This window comes from Silurus meridionalis, chromosome 17, assembly GCF_014805685.1.
Source record: "Silurus meridionalis isolate SWU-2019-XX chromosome 17, ASM1480568v1, whole genome shotgun sequence".
In the NCBI taxonomy this organism is placed as follows: domain Eukaryota; kingdom Metazoa; phylum Chordata; class Actinopteri; order Siluriformes; family Siluridae; genus Silurus; species Silurus meridionalis.
The window spans coordinates 28,386,553-28,398,665 of NC_060900.1; the positions used below are offsets into that span (position 1 = coordinate 28,386,553).

At 39.6% G+C, this 12,113-nt stretch overlaps 1 protein-coding gene across 3 annotated transcripts in view; it reads left to right on the forward strand.

Annotated features, from left to right (window-relative positions):
• tafa5l (TAFA chemokine like family member 5, like) overlaps positions 1-12,113 on the forward strand; it is an 83,666-nt gene that overhangs the window by 40,858 nt on the left and 30,695 nt on the right. The window lies entirely within an intron of this gene.

A 12,113-nucleotide genomic window follows, 5' to 3' on the forward strand; every position in this document is an offset into this window, starting at 1 on the left:
TTTACACAGTTTCTACTATTGTCTATCTATCTATCTATCTATCTATCTATCTATCTATCTATCTATCTATCTATCTATCTATCTATCTATCTATCTATCTATCTATCTATCTTAAGCTTCTCACCAGTTATTTGAACTGTAGCATTGGTTTGCATCAGTAGCAGCTCTGTTTCTGACTTGAAGCTTAGTTCATAATTCAGTGTAAATGACTTCCTGGCTGGGTTGAAGCTAATATCGCCAACATTGCGGGGCTGCAAATGTGTTTGCTAATAGCCTCACCGGTCAGAGGGGAAAATCTGAATGATGATTATGCGACTGTGCTGAGCAGGAGCCAGAATTTCGGATGCTGTCTGTACTTGAAAATCTGATTTCACTCGAATAAAGTTGTAAGAGTCCAGATGCCTCTGCGGATCTCCACATAGGAACCAAAGGAACTCTAAAAGCTGGCTGCACCCAGAAGGAAGCGGTATATTCCTTAATACCGATGTATGGTGTCACTAGTACAGTTTATTTCTCCCGAGGCCTCTCTGTTTTACCACACGCATAAGATCATGCTCATTAAATAAAAAACACGTTCAGGAAGGAAATGGAGTGTTGTGAAATTACATTTAGTCGTTTAGAGGAAAAAAAAGCAATAACAATATTATTTTTTTATGAAAGCGCAACTGGATGTAATTGAGTGTCAGCATTGAATAAAAGATTCTAATAATGAGAAATTGTAGGTTCTAGCAGAAGCCTGGCCTTTTCTTCTGGCCTTTCTGACTGCTCGGGTCTCTCACGAGCTTCTTCTCAAATACGCATGCTAGTTTTCTGTTCTATAATACTGTACGTGTTTGAGTCGTCCTCCACCTTCTTTCAGAGTAGAAGATCAGAGTGAATTTGGACATATAAGGAAACTAAATATCATAGAAATCTTTAAAACCTGAGTATTTAAAATATCATGTGATTGAGTAGATGAAGACTTGGGATGTTCTCACAATACTTTCTAGTTTTACACGGAACCTGAATCAGATCAGTTCAAGTTTATTTCTAGAACACGTTTCACACTGGACATTGTCTCAAAGCTGCTTTGCAGAATGTAAGAATTATAGAATCGAAAATGTAAATATAAGTGAATGATGAGCAGCCTGGGGTGACTGTGACGAGGAAAAACTCTATGAAGATGGTATGAGGAAAAAACCTTGAGAGGAACCAGAGTCAAATCCCATCCTCATCAAGACACCATGAGTGTGATTATAGATCATTACAAACAACACCATAGAGTGAGAAATATCATGAGCACCCGAGTGTGTGATTGAGTAATGTTCTTTCTACAGTCTTCTGTTGGGGTTGTGGAATCAGGAGCTCCTGAGCAACTCATAAATTAGCTCAACATCTGAGATTGTTATAGATTCAACACTGACTCCTCCATGCAGAGCCTTTAAATGTCCAATGATGGAGAAACAGCAAGTCCAATGTCCGAAATCTATATGGAATGGGATCCTGGAGCTGGAACATCTGGAGCTGGAACTGGAGCTGGTACATCTCTAGATGGTTTGGGATCCTTGTAGGGTATGACATCTTCTCTTTAAAGGTCTAAAACAATCCTAAAACTTCCCTTCTCACTACCTGTTACGTCTGACTAAGTCGAAATCAGGTCAAATTTAAATAAAATATAATCCTAAAATTAATACAAAAAGATTCCAAAATATCTAAATGTAAAAGCATTCCATACTTCATCACCGTGCAGTTCCGTCTGAACTGCGGCTCTGGAATGACTTCACCGTACAACAAGTTCTTTAGAGAGCAGACAGTCGTCTGGAGTGATATTTATCATGAAACCACCATCCCAGTCACTGCACCTACATCCTACTGAACTGCTCTGAGATGAACTGCAACACAAAATCAGAAATCTCCGACTAGTGAAGAACATCTTTGGCGACTTTCACAAGAGTCACAGCAAAGTATTTCATGAATGTTTGAAGAAACGAAGATTCCGAATGCTGAGAGTGTGTGAAGCTGTTCTTCATGCTGAGGGAGGATTTTACATGACCGAGTTTGTTGCATAGAAACAAAAGGAACGTGCACGTGTCTCTCAAACACAATCAAAAACTGTTCACACTTTTCACAGGAAATGTGCATTCGTGTGTCTTTACTTGGTGCATAAATATTTAACAGCAGATTCCACTCGTGGCTCCGCCCCTTTCTGTAAATAACGCACTACTGAGAGCTAAACGCTTTATTTTAGCTTGATTACATTATCTAGGTATTAATAATACATCGTGTTGGAACGAATTTCGACTTGTGCTGTGGGTGAATAGCGCACTGTGGAATATTTACAGACATGCAGCCTCTCTTGTACCCTTTATCTATCTCTTTTTGCTGTGTGTGTGTGTGTGTGTGTGTGTGTGTGATCCAATGCTCAGTTAGGCAATTGTGCTGCTTCAGTAATGCCACTGCTTTTAACTCCTTGCTAAGGACGTTAGCGACTTTTTGTAACACCAAGACCAGCATAATTAACTAAGAGACTGGTATAATTACAGCTGGGGGAAATTGGTTTTTATTGGCTTTTGCTGCTGTGTGCATGCTTCATTAGTGGAAGGCCATTAAAGCCTGTTGCTCATGCAGTCTTCTTTTTTTAACACACACACACACACACACACTTGTTCTGCAGTGTACCAATAAGGAATAAAACTCATTTTGTCTATGCAATTTGTCCGTCTGCTCATCCACCCGTCCAAATCTTTTCCCATCATTTCCTCCGTACATGAGGGTTTGAGGTAAAGGCCGAGCAGGTGGTGCTCAGGGGCAGATGGCAGACTGGGTTTGAGGATTTAGACAGCCAGGATTCTCAGTTGTAGACGGCTTTCTGATCAGAGAGAGAGAGCGAGAAAGATGGGTAATGCCCTGCATTTAAACAGCCACTGGAAAAGCAAGGAAACACTGAGCAGTCGTGTGTCAGCACAGCGATGAGTCACGTCTCCTCTGCAGCCTCCTGAGATCTTATTCCACGGAAACGCTTATTGCTCTTGGAGTGTATCAGTGGGTGGCCAACCCGCTCTCCTCTCTGGAGCTTCTGTAATGCTGTTCTTGCATCCCTGAATGCGTGCCGGGACGTTTTGTTTGCCTGCCCTATATACAGTAAGCACCAAACTGGGAGACTTCCTCAAACAGGGACATTTCTGCCACCTACAAGCAGTTAACGATGCCAGAGGCTTGCAGCTTCCCATGAGGCCTCCTGCATGCTGCTCGGGCTGTAATATGTCTCTGTAAACAACATCTCACCCGCTCTAAACTCACGCAGAATGAACTGAATAGACTTTTCACATTTCACATACGCTCGATGAGCAAAAATATTGGGACAGCAATACGTTGTTTTTGGACGCAGGAGCATGAAAAGTTTCTGTCACTTGAACTAGGAGACCCAAACCTGTTCCAGCATGACAATGCACCAATCCAGCTCCATCAAGATCTGCTTTGCATGGGTTGGATTGGGTAGAAGGTCTCCTGCTATAAAGCTCTGACATCACACACCTACATTAGTACCTGACTTTACTACCATATATCCTTGAATGTGGCTGAATGGATCTCCACACATCTCCACAAAATCTAGAGGAACAGAAGAGTGGACATTATTATAAATGTTCAAAAAGATGCACAAACCAAAATTATGTTTATGAACACAGCTGATATGCGATATTTCTCATATATGGTCCTTATAAAATTCTTATGTTTCTTGTTTTCACTGCTAATTATAACCAGAAGTCTGAATCATGTGTTTATTTGTTCCAGAACAGTTTACTGGTGTGTCCACACAGAGAACCTGCTTGATTTCTTCCTTATTCATGGCCATGTTTTTGATCATCTGAAGGTTGACCATGCTAACACTATGAGAAGAATTTATTTTGACAGCGAATGTAAAAGTGTATAAAGCGAATGTAAAGAAATAGAATTGTGTCTCTCACTTCAGATGTAGGATAAACAAAATGTTGTCGTGACAGATGACAGATGCTGGTGATAGTCGCTGCTGAGTCCAACCGCATGCTGTGTGCTCTCTGGCTGAGTGTTGGTAGATGTTCCAGCCAAAGCTTGTTCTAAAGGTAGATTAGGTCTAAAGCTTCCAGAAATATCAAGTGCTGTCTAAACACTAGCTTTAAACCACTGACCTGCATTCTCTCGCTGGCCCAGATGGAGATGCACATTATATAGACAAAATCATTGGGACACATGACTACTCCAGCCATATGTGATCAAACACAAAGTGGGGAGGAATGGGACGTCTTTAAATGTTGGGAGCACAAGATTTTGCCTCAATTTAAACTAGGAGGCCCAAACCTGTTCCAGCATGATAATACCCCTGTGCACAAAGCCATCTCCATGAAGATCTACTGCTATAGGGTAGTGATGGTTTGTTCATGAACGAATCTTTAATGTGATTCAAATGAATGAGTCGTTTTAAAGAGTGATTCATTTATTTATGACTTTTTGGTGAGTCCAAAGAACAAGTAGTCCTGAGGAGCGATTCGTTTATTTTGAACAAGTATTTATTGTGATTCAAACGAACGAGCAGTCCTGAAGAATGATTCATTATTTATAGACTTTATTGTGACTCAGAAGAACGAGTCGTCTCGCTTAGTGCTTCGTTCATTTTAACGGGTCTTTATTGTGACTCCGAAGAACGAGTAGTCCTGAGGAGCGATTCGTTTATTTTGAACGAGTATTTAATGTGATTCAAACAAACAAGCAGTCCTGAAGAATGATTCATTAATTTTAAATGAGTCTTTATTGTGACTCCGAAAAACGAGTCGTTTTGCAGAGTGATTCGTTCATTTTGAATGAGTCTTTAATGTGATTCAGAAGAACTCAATCTGTTTATTATAATATGTTCTTAACTATAACTATATTTAAAGTTGGTGTAAGTGGACGTGTTGGAGGATCTGATTATTGAAAATGTAACAAAAAAAAAAGATTTGTTTTGATGAACGAGATTCAAAGAACCAAGTCGCTAAAATGATCTGATCTTCTCTTTACTACCGTAGAGCCCTGAGTTCAACCCTACTAAATACATTCGGGATGAATGTGAAGGCTGACTGCACCCCAGACCTCCTCACCTCACCTACATCACTACCTGACTACCTGACTTCACTAACACCCTTGTGTCAGAATTAATCTCACAAACTCTAGTGGAACATCTTCCCAGAAGAGTGGAGCTCATTATAAGAGCAAATGGAGACTAAATGTGGAATAGGATGTTAAAAGAAACACATACCAATCTTATGGTCAGGTGTCCACAAACTTTTGTGTGTATATTGTATTTTATTATTGCAGTATTTTAAATAGGAAATGTGAAATAGCAGCATGTTATTTAGTAATGATATAATTTTTAATATTTTAAATGGTCTGAATGATATAAATCTCCATAATATCCAGTATAACATCCTCCCAGAAGAGTGGAGGTTATTATAACTATAATGTGCCACTTAATGTGGAACGAGATGCTCAAAATAGATGCAAAAAACCAAACTTACAGTCAGGTGTCGACAAATATTTGTCCATATTTTGTATATTGGTTATATAGATAGTTCTATACAGAGAGCTGTTTAGGTTGATTTGAATATTCGCAGGATCTCTGAAGCAGATCTAAATACAGAACCACGCACACTGCATTTAGGAATCATTTTTAGAGCTAAAATGAGTTTAAAGCCGAAGATGGAAGATAATGGTGTCTCTTTGGTCATGAATATCCAGCATGAAATGCAGGCAGAAGCAGTGCGAGTGTATCCAGTGTGGGCAGGTGTCCAGGGAAGCTCATGCTAACTGTCTGAAATGGCAGAGACGTTACCATCTGTCTTCATTTGGCTATGGATTTCCCAGTGTTGCTGTGCTTTGGGTTCAGCTGGAGCTCTGCAGAAATGACGTTTGTGCTGATGGAGTTTTGGGTGGAGGAGATTAAGGCTGGAGGTCTCTGGCCTGCTCTCTCTCTCGCTCTCTCTCTCTCTCTCTCTCTCTCTCTCTCTCTCTCTCTCTCTGTCTTCCTATTTCTCTCTGTTTTCAGAATAAATGAAGCAGCAAGATGCCAAGACGCTTTCCCCAGACACAAATTAGACTAAAAAATGATATCCAGTCGAGAGCAGGCTTTCGCTGTTTAGATTTCTCCAAGGCAGAGATTAATTTATGCCAGGATTTCCATGGATGGCCCCAACAATCCACTTAAATAAATGACTCATAGCTGCTTTGTTTGGCATGTCCCAAAGGTTTCCTACTTTTCTAAAGCAGAGGTATTAAAACATGTTTATTCTATATTTGTATAAGCATTTTTGGGCGTATATTTCTTTGTTTATTTTAAACAGTTACATGTATTGTTAAAAATAAGTTATTCATTTCTTATAAGTAAACATTTGCCAACTTGGAACTCTGTCAGATGCCTGCAAACAGTCCATCAAACAAAGGAAGAACAGGGTAGTGAATCCATAGTATTCAGAATAGATGAAAATGTCGACTCTACACTGTAGATCACCAAAGGCTGGAGAGATCACAAGGGCATGTAATGTACCGAATATTTTACACATTGTAAGTTATCTTTGCCTTGAGCTTTGGAAGGAGAATAAAAGGAGCTTAGCAAAAAGGAGAATAAAACAGCCTTAGAAATGAATTATTTTGTTATCATCTTCTCTTACTTGGCCCATAGTGCAAATGAAAGGCTATATGGAGTTGATTTTTCAGGTTAATATTGTCTTCATGACCCCTGGGGAAAACACTGAAGTTTCTAAAAACATGAAATGCACGGTTCATACAAGCTTAAGTGTTAAAGGGCATTAGAATGGACACTCTTGGTAATGCCTGGTTTGCTTCTGTGTGGATAACAAGCTCCCAAGCACCCCAAAGTGTTGTGTGGTTAATGATTCATTGATTTTAAAAGCCAGTGTAGGACGTTGGCTTCGGCCATTTGGCATTAATCCCATTGGAAAAAAAAAGAGAAAACGAGGAGCTCTCAGGTTGATCAAAAATCATCCACAGGGTAACTACAAAAGTATCTTCCTGTATTCTTAAAGAATTTCATTCCTAAATAAAATGTTGTGCAAAATGCTACTATTTAACTTGTTATACTTCAAGTACTGCCATATTAAAATCAACTATATAAATAAAGGTCTAAATAAAATTGGCATGCGCTTCTTTTTAAACATCCCATTCCACATTTAGACTCCATTTGCTGTTATAATAATCTCCAGTCTTCTGGGAAGATGTTCCACTACATTCTGGAGTGTGCTTGTGGATATTTGTGGAGATTCACCATTTAAAGGGTGTTAGTAAAGTCAGATTTAACACTAGAACCCATGGAAAACAGATCTTTATGGAGCTGGCTTTGTGCACAGGGGCAGTGTCATGCTGGAACAGGTTTGGGTCTCCTAGTTCAAGTGAAGGGAAATTTTTATTTTAGACGTCCTGTACAATTTGTGTGCCTTCAACATGGTGGTAACAGTTCAGGTAAGAACCACATATGGCTGGAAATGTCCCAATACTTTTTTTCCATGTAGTGTAGCTTTAACAGCATTTGGCTGATGCTCTTATCCAGAGTGATGTCCAGCTGAGCAGATGATGGTTAAGGGCCCAGCGGTTGCAGCTTGGCATTGGTAGTAGGCACTTGAAATCACAATCTTCTGCTTACTATTCCAACATCTTGGATTACAAGGATTTGAAATGCTGAGAAACACAATTTGAGAAAGTTTCTAAATGGGAATTAGACAAATTGGATTTTCTCCAGTTCCCACATGGTCATGAATGCAGCGTAAGCTCAGACCAAATTACACCTACAAAGTTGATAGCGGTCTCTTAGTTCCTTTGTCTGCATCTGGACTGTTTTTTTGTTCTGTTTTTATGAACACCAGATTTAGTTGATAATAAGCAGCTGGATCTGAGAATCAGGACTGAGTAGGACTAAACGTATCAGTGCAGGAGTGTGTCCTTGGCGATTCTCTGTATCCTGGTTGAAATTGAGAATGGATTTTTTTTAACTCTAAGTTATTATGAGTGATAAATTTAATTATTGGTTTCATTCATTACATGAACACATCTTTACTACACAGAACATCTTCATGGTCTCGACAGTCATGTTTATGATTTCCTTACTGACATCCACCTCAACTTCTTGTTATGAAAAACAGTTGGGTTGCTCCTTCACTTGCCTTCTGCGATTCACATTACCATGTTTTTGACTGAAGAACATTAAAGAATGTCATTATTATTTTATCCATTTGTTAATTCATGGATATAAACTGTTTTCTCAACATTTCTTTTTTCTGTCTCTTAAAACAAATGAAGTGTGGCTCGTCATATTACCAAGAAATGATTCAGTTCTTGTTATAAACAATCTGCTAGAATGCTTTAGGATTACAATCTACTGCAACACTGTGGATGGAGATTGTAATTTTACTCAACTAGTGCATCATAAGATATTTGACTTTAAAATGTAGTGAAGTTACAGTAAAAATCTCCCCAAATGGAAACACTAGTAAAGTACAGATACACAAAAAAGCACAATAAGAAATTAATTTACTTCCTTACTGTCCACTGTACAGCTGATAACCTCAACAATACTAAAACTGTAATAATAGACATTTGGTGTCACCCAGATGAGGATAGATTCCCCTTTGAGTCTGGTTCCTTTTCTTCTTCTCAGGGAGTTTTTCTTGCCAATGTTGCCTTTGATAGATACAAAAATGACACAAATGAGGTGCAGCATCACTAAGTCGGAGTGCATGAAGGCCTGGACCGGAGTCTGGAATGGCTATCCTGCAACGACTACTAGGTGGTACCAAAGAGTTTGGAGACTAACTGTTGCTGTTCTGATACACGTGCTTTCCCACGTCTGCAATTACATCATGGACATCAAGATTGAACAAAGTAAAACTGGGCAATCTCCCACAGAGACCTTCGATGATCATCAGAGAACGAACCACATGATCTCACTTCTGCACCCAACCTACTCGCCAGATTTGGCTCCAGTGGACTTTACCCTCTTCCCGAAGATAAAGATCCAGCACAAAGGTCGGCGTTTTGACACGTGCTTGACACGCTTAGAAAAGAAGACTTCCAGGACACGTTCCAGAGGAACACTGGGGGCGCTGTATTGCTGAGTAAAGGGAGGAGATCTTGGGGGAACAAGATTTGAAATGAAACTCATCCTCAACTGGTTAAATACAGAATGTCCACTTATTACAGTACCATTATAGATCGGTTATATACACGAAACTAGCTCTGATCTAGCTCTGTCTTTTTATCACCCAAATGAGGATGGGTTCCCCATTCTGCATCTGGTTCCTCTCAAGGTTTCTTCCTCATTATGTCTAGGGGAGTTTTTCCTTGCTAAAGTCACCCCACGCTGCCCATCAGGGATAAACACACATTCAATCATTCACTTCAATTTTTACTTAATTTTATTCAAACAATAGAAATAAGCTCGAATTTGAACTTGACTATTTTAAAGGTGATCGTGTGGAAACGTAGATAAACAAAGTTCTTCTTGTAAACAGAATTAGTCTCCCAACCTTTTTGTTACCACGTCTTAGAAATACAAGCATATGTATAGTATGTCTACAAACGCTGGAAGTGGTAGCTTGGTGGTTAAGGCTCTGGCTTAGTGATCAGAAGGTCTGTATCAAGCCCCAGTATCACCAAGCTGCTACTCCTGGGCCCTTTAGCATGGCCCTTAACCCTCTGTGCTCCAGGGCACTGTATCATACTGTAGCTGACCCTGCGCTCTGACCCCAGCTGGGATAATCTTTTATACAAAACCACCCATGTGATCTCACTGTGATCCACAAAAAACATCACCTAATAAAGAAATACTCAGAATAATGTTTACTAATAACAAAATGAATAGAAACCTGCAATCCACTGTCTAAGGCATGAAAACATTCACCCTTTGGCCAATCGGAATTGAGTTTGGTGGTATAAATGATGTTAAATAACATCGGCTTGTTTTGCTCTTCTTTGTTTTCTTTTATTATGTTGCAGTTTTATTTGTGCTTTTTTCTTTCTGCACCGTCCCTCTGAGAGAACGCTTGTTTATTTGAGGCAGGCTGCATCTGATCGCTCCTCTTCCCCGTGGGTTTGCCGAGCTCAACCTGCTCCTACAGCTTTGTTCTGCGCTGGTCTGAAAAAACACGCTGCTTCATTTCGGCTTCCCCGCTTACTAAACAAAACAAAAGTGTATGTGACGGCGAGATCGCGCTCATAGCCATGACAACGGCGGATGAAAGGGCGTACGGTGTTTTGCCATCAATAGACGGCTCGTGAAGCCCCTGTTTTGAAACGCATACAAAACCCTGGCAGATGTTTGGAGGAGCTTTGTGATGACTTCAATCTTTAAGTTCATCATTGGAGATAATAAATTCAGATCATGAACGCTCAGTGTTCAGAGCAGTGCTGTGGTGAGGAACATTTTATATGCCTAGAAAAAAGGAATCATTAACAGACCTTAAGGTTCTCAATGGCCTCATGCTGCTCTTCATCTGATCCTGATTTACTGCTGGCGTTCAAATGCCTGCATCATTTCTAGAACTAAGGTCACATTTAAAAAAAAATAAAAGCCATAATGTGTGAACTTTTGGAGCTATGAGGAGGGAAAGGAAGTAAAGACTGAACTGTAGAAAATAAAGTCAGTAGCAGAGGCTGTATGTAACTTTTATACAACTTTTATACAACGATTGATTTTATTTTAAATGAAAAAAAATGGAGAAAAAAGTCAAGTACGGGGTTCAACTGAAAACCCAGCCATCATTCATAACCTGCATGTTTCACCTCATTCACCAATACAGAGAAGAATCAAATATATCGATTATATGTACTTTTCCAGCAAAATGAGTTCCCCAAACTGCTACCATCAAGCTGGAGGCACACAGTTGTATCGCACATCTTTATAAAATTTTCTTTTCACTTTAACTCGGAGACCCAAACCTGCTCCAGCTCAGTGCTTTACATGGGTTACAGTGGAAGATCTCCTGCGCTAGAGCTCTAAACCCTATTGAACGGCTTTGGGATCAATGTGAACATTAACTGCACCCCAGACCTTCTCACCTTCTCACCTAGATCACTACCTGACCTCATTATAAGAGCAAATGGGACTAAATGTGGAATGGGATGTTAAAAAAAAAGCGTATACCAATCTTATGGTCAGGTGTCCACAAACATTCATAGTTATACCTTAAATACCTCACTGGAGCAGAACACCAGTGTATTTATTTCCCTATAAAACAGTTAGAATGGCCTGGATTTCTCTAAGGATCACAGTTGGAAATTTGATCCAGAAGAATGATTCTCCCAATCTACTATTAGGTGCCAGCCAACAAACTGTCTGGAAGACATCCCAGAAGATGTTTACTTTCATTTCGGCGCAATGCACATTGAGATGCAACTGGAGTATCGACTGCAAACAGCTTCTGATTAGATGAGACTGATATAAAGCATTTTGGCTACGATACTCGGGTTGAGTTTGGCGTAAAAAGAAGGATGTTATAAAGAGAAAAGAATCCCTACTGGTCAGTACGGTGGAGGATCTGTGTTGTTTGGATCTATCTATCTATCTATCTATCTATCTATCTATCTATCTATCTATCTATCTATCTATCTATCTATCTATCTATCTATCTCTCTCTCTCTCTCTCTCTCTCTCTCTATTTCTAGCAAGACAATGCTAACTGCATACTGAATCTATTACTATAGCATGACTTTGTAGTAGAAGAGTGCGAGTGCTGAACTTGAGAACTTTCACCATTTAAACCATTTGGCGCATCATGAAATGAAAAACACAACAAAGGAAACCCAGAACTGTTAAGCAGTTAGAATCCTGTATTGGACAAATATGGTACAACAGTCTTCTCCCAAAACTTCAGCAACTGCTCTCCTCAGTTCCCAGATGTGAACAGACAGAAGATGTGATGCTACACAGTGGGAAACATGGTCCTGTCCCAAATCTTCTGACACGTGTTGCAGGCATCAAATTCAAAATTACCTCATTTTTTCCTTTTAAATTTGATGTTTTATTTTTATTTAATTGTGAAAAGTAAATGGATTAATGAGATTTATGCTACACTATGAATCCACAGTTGTATACAGAGATAATGCAGAATGCCCAG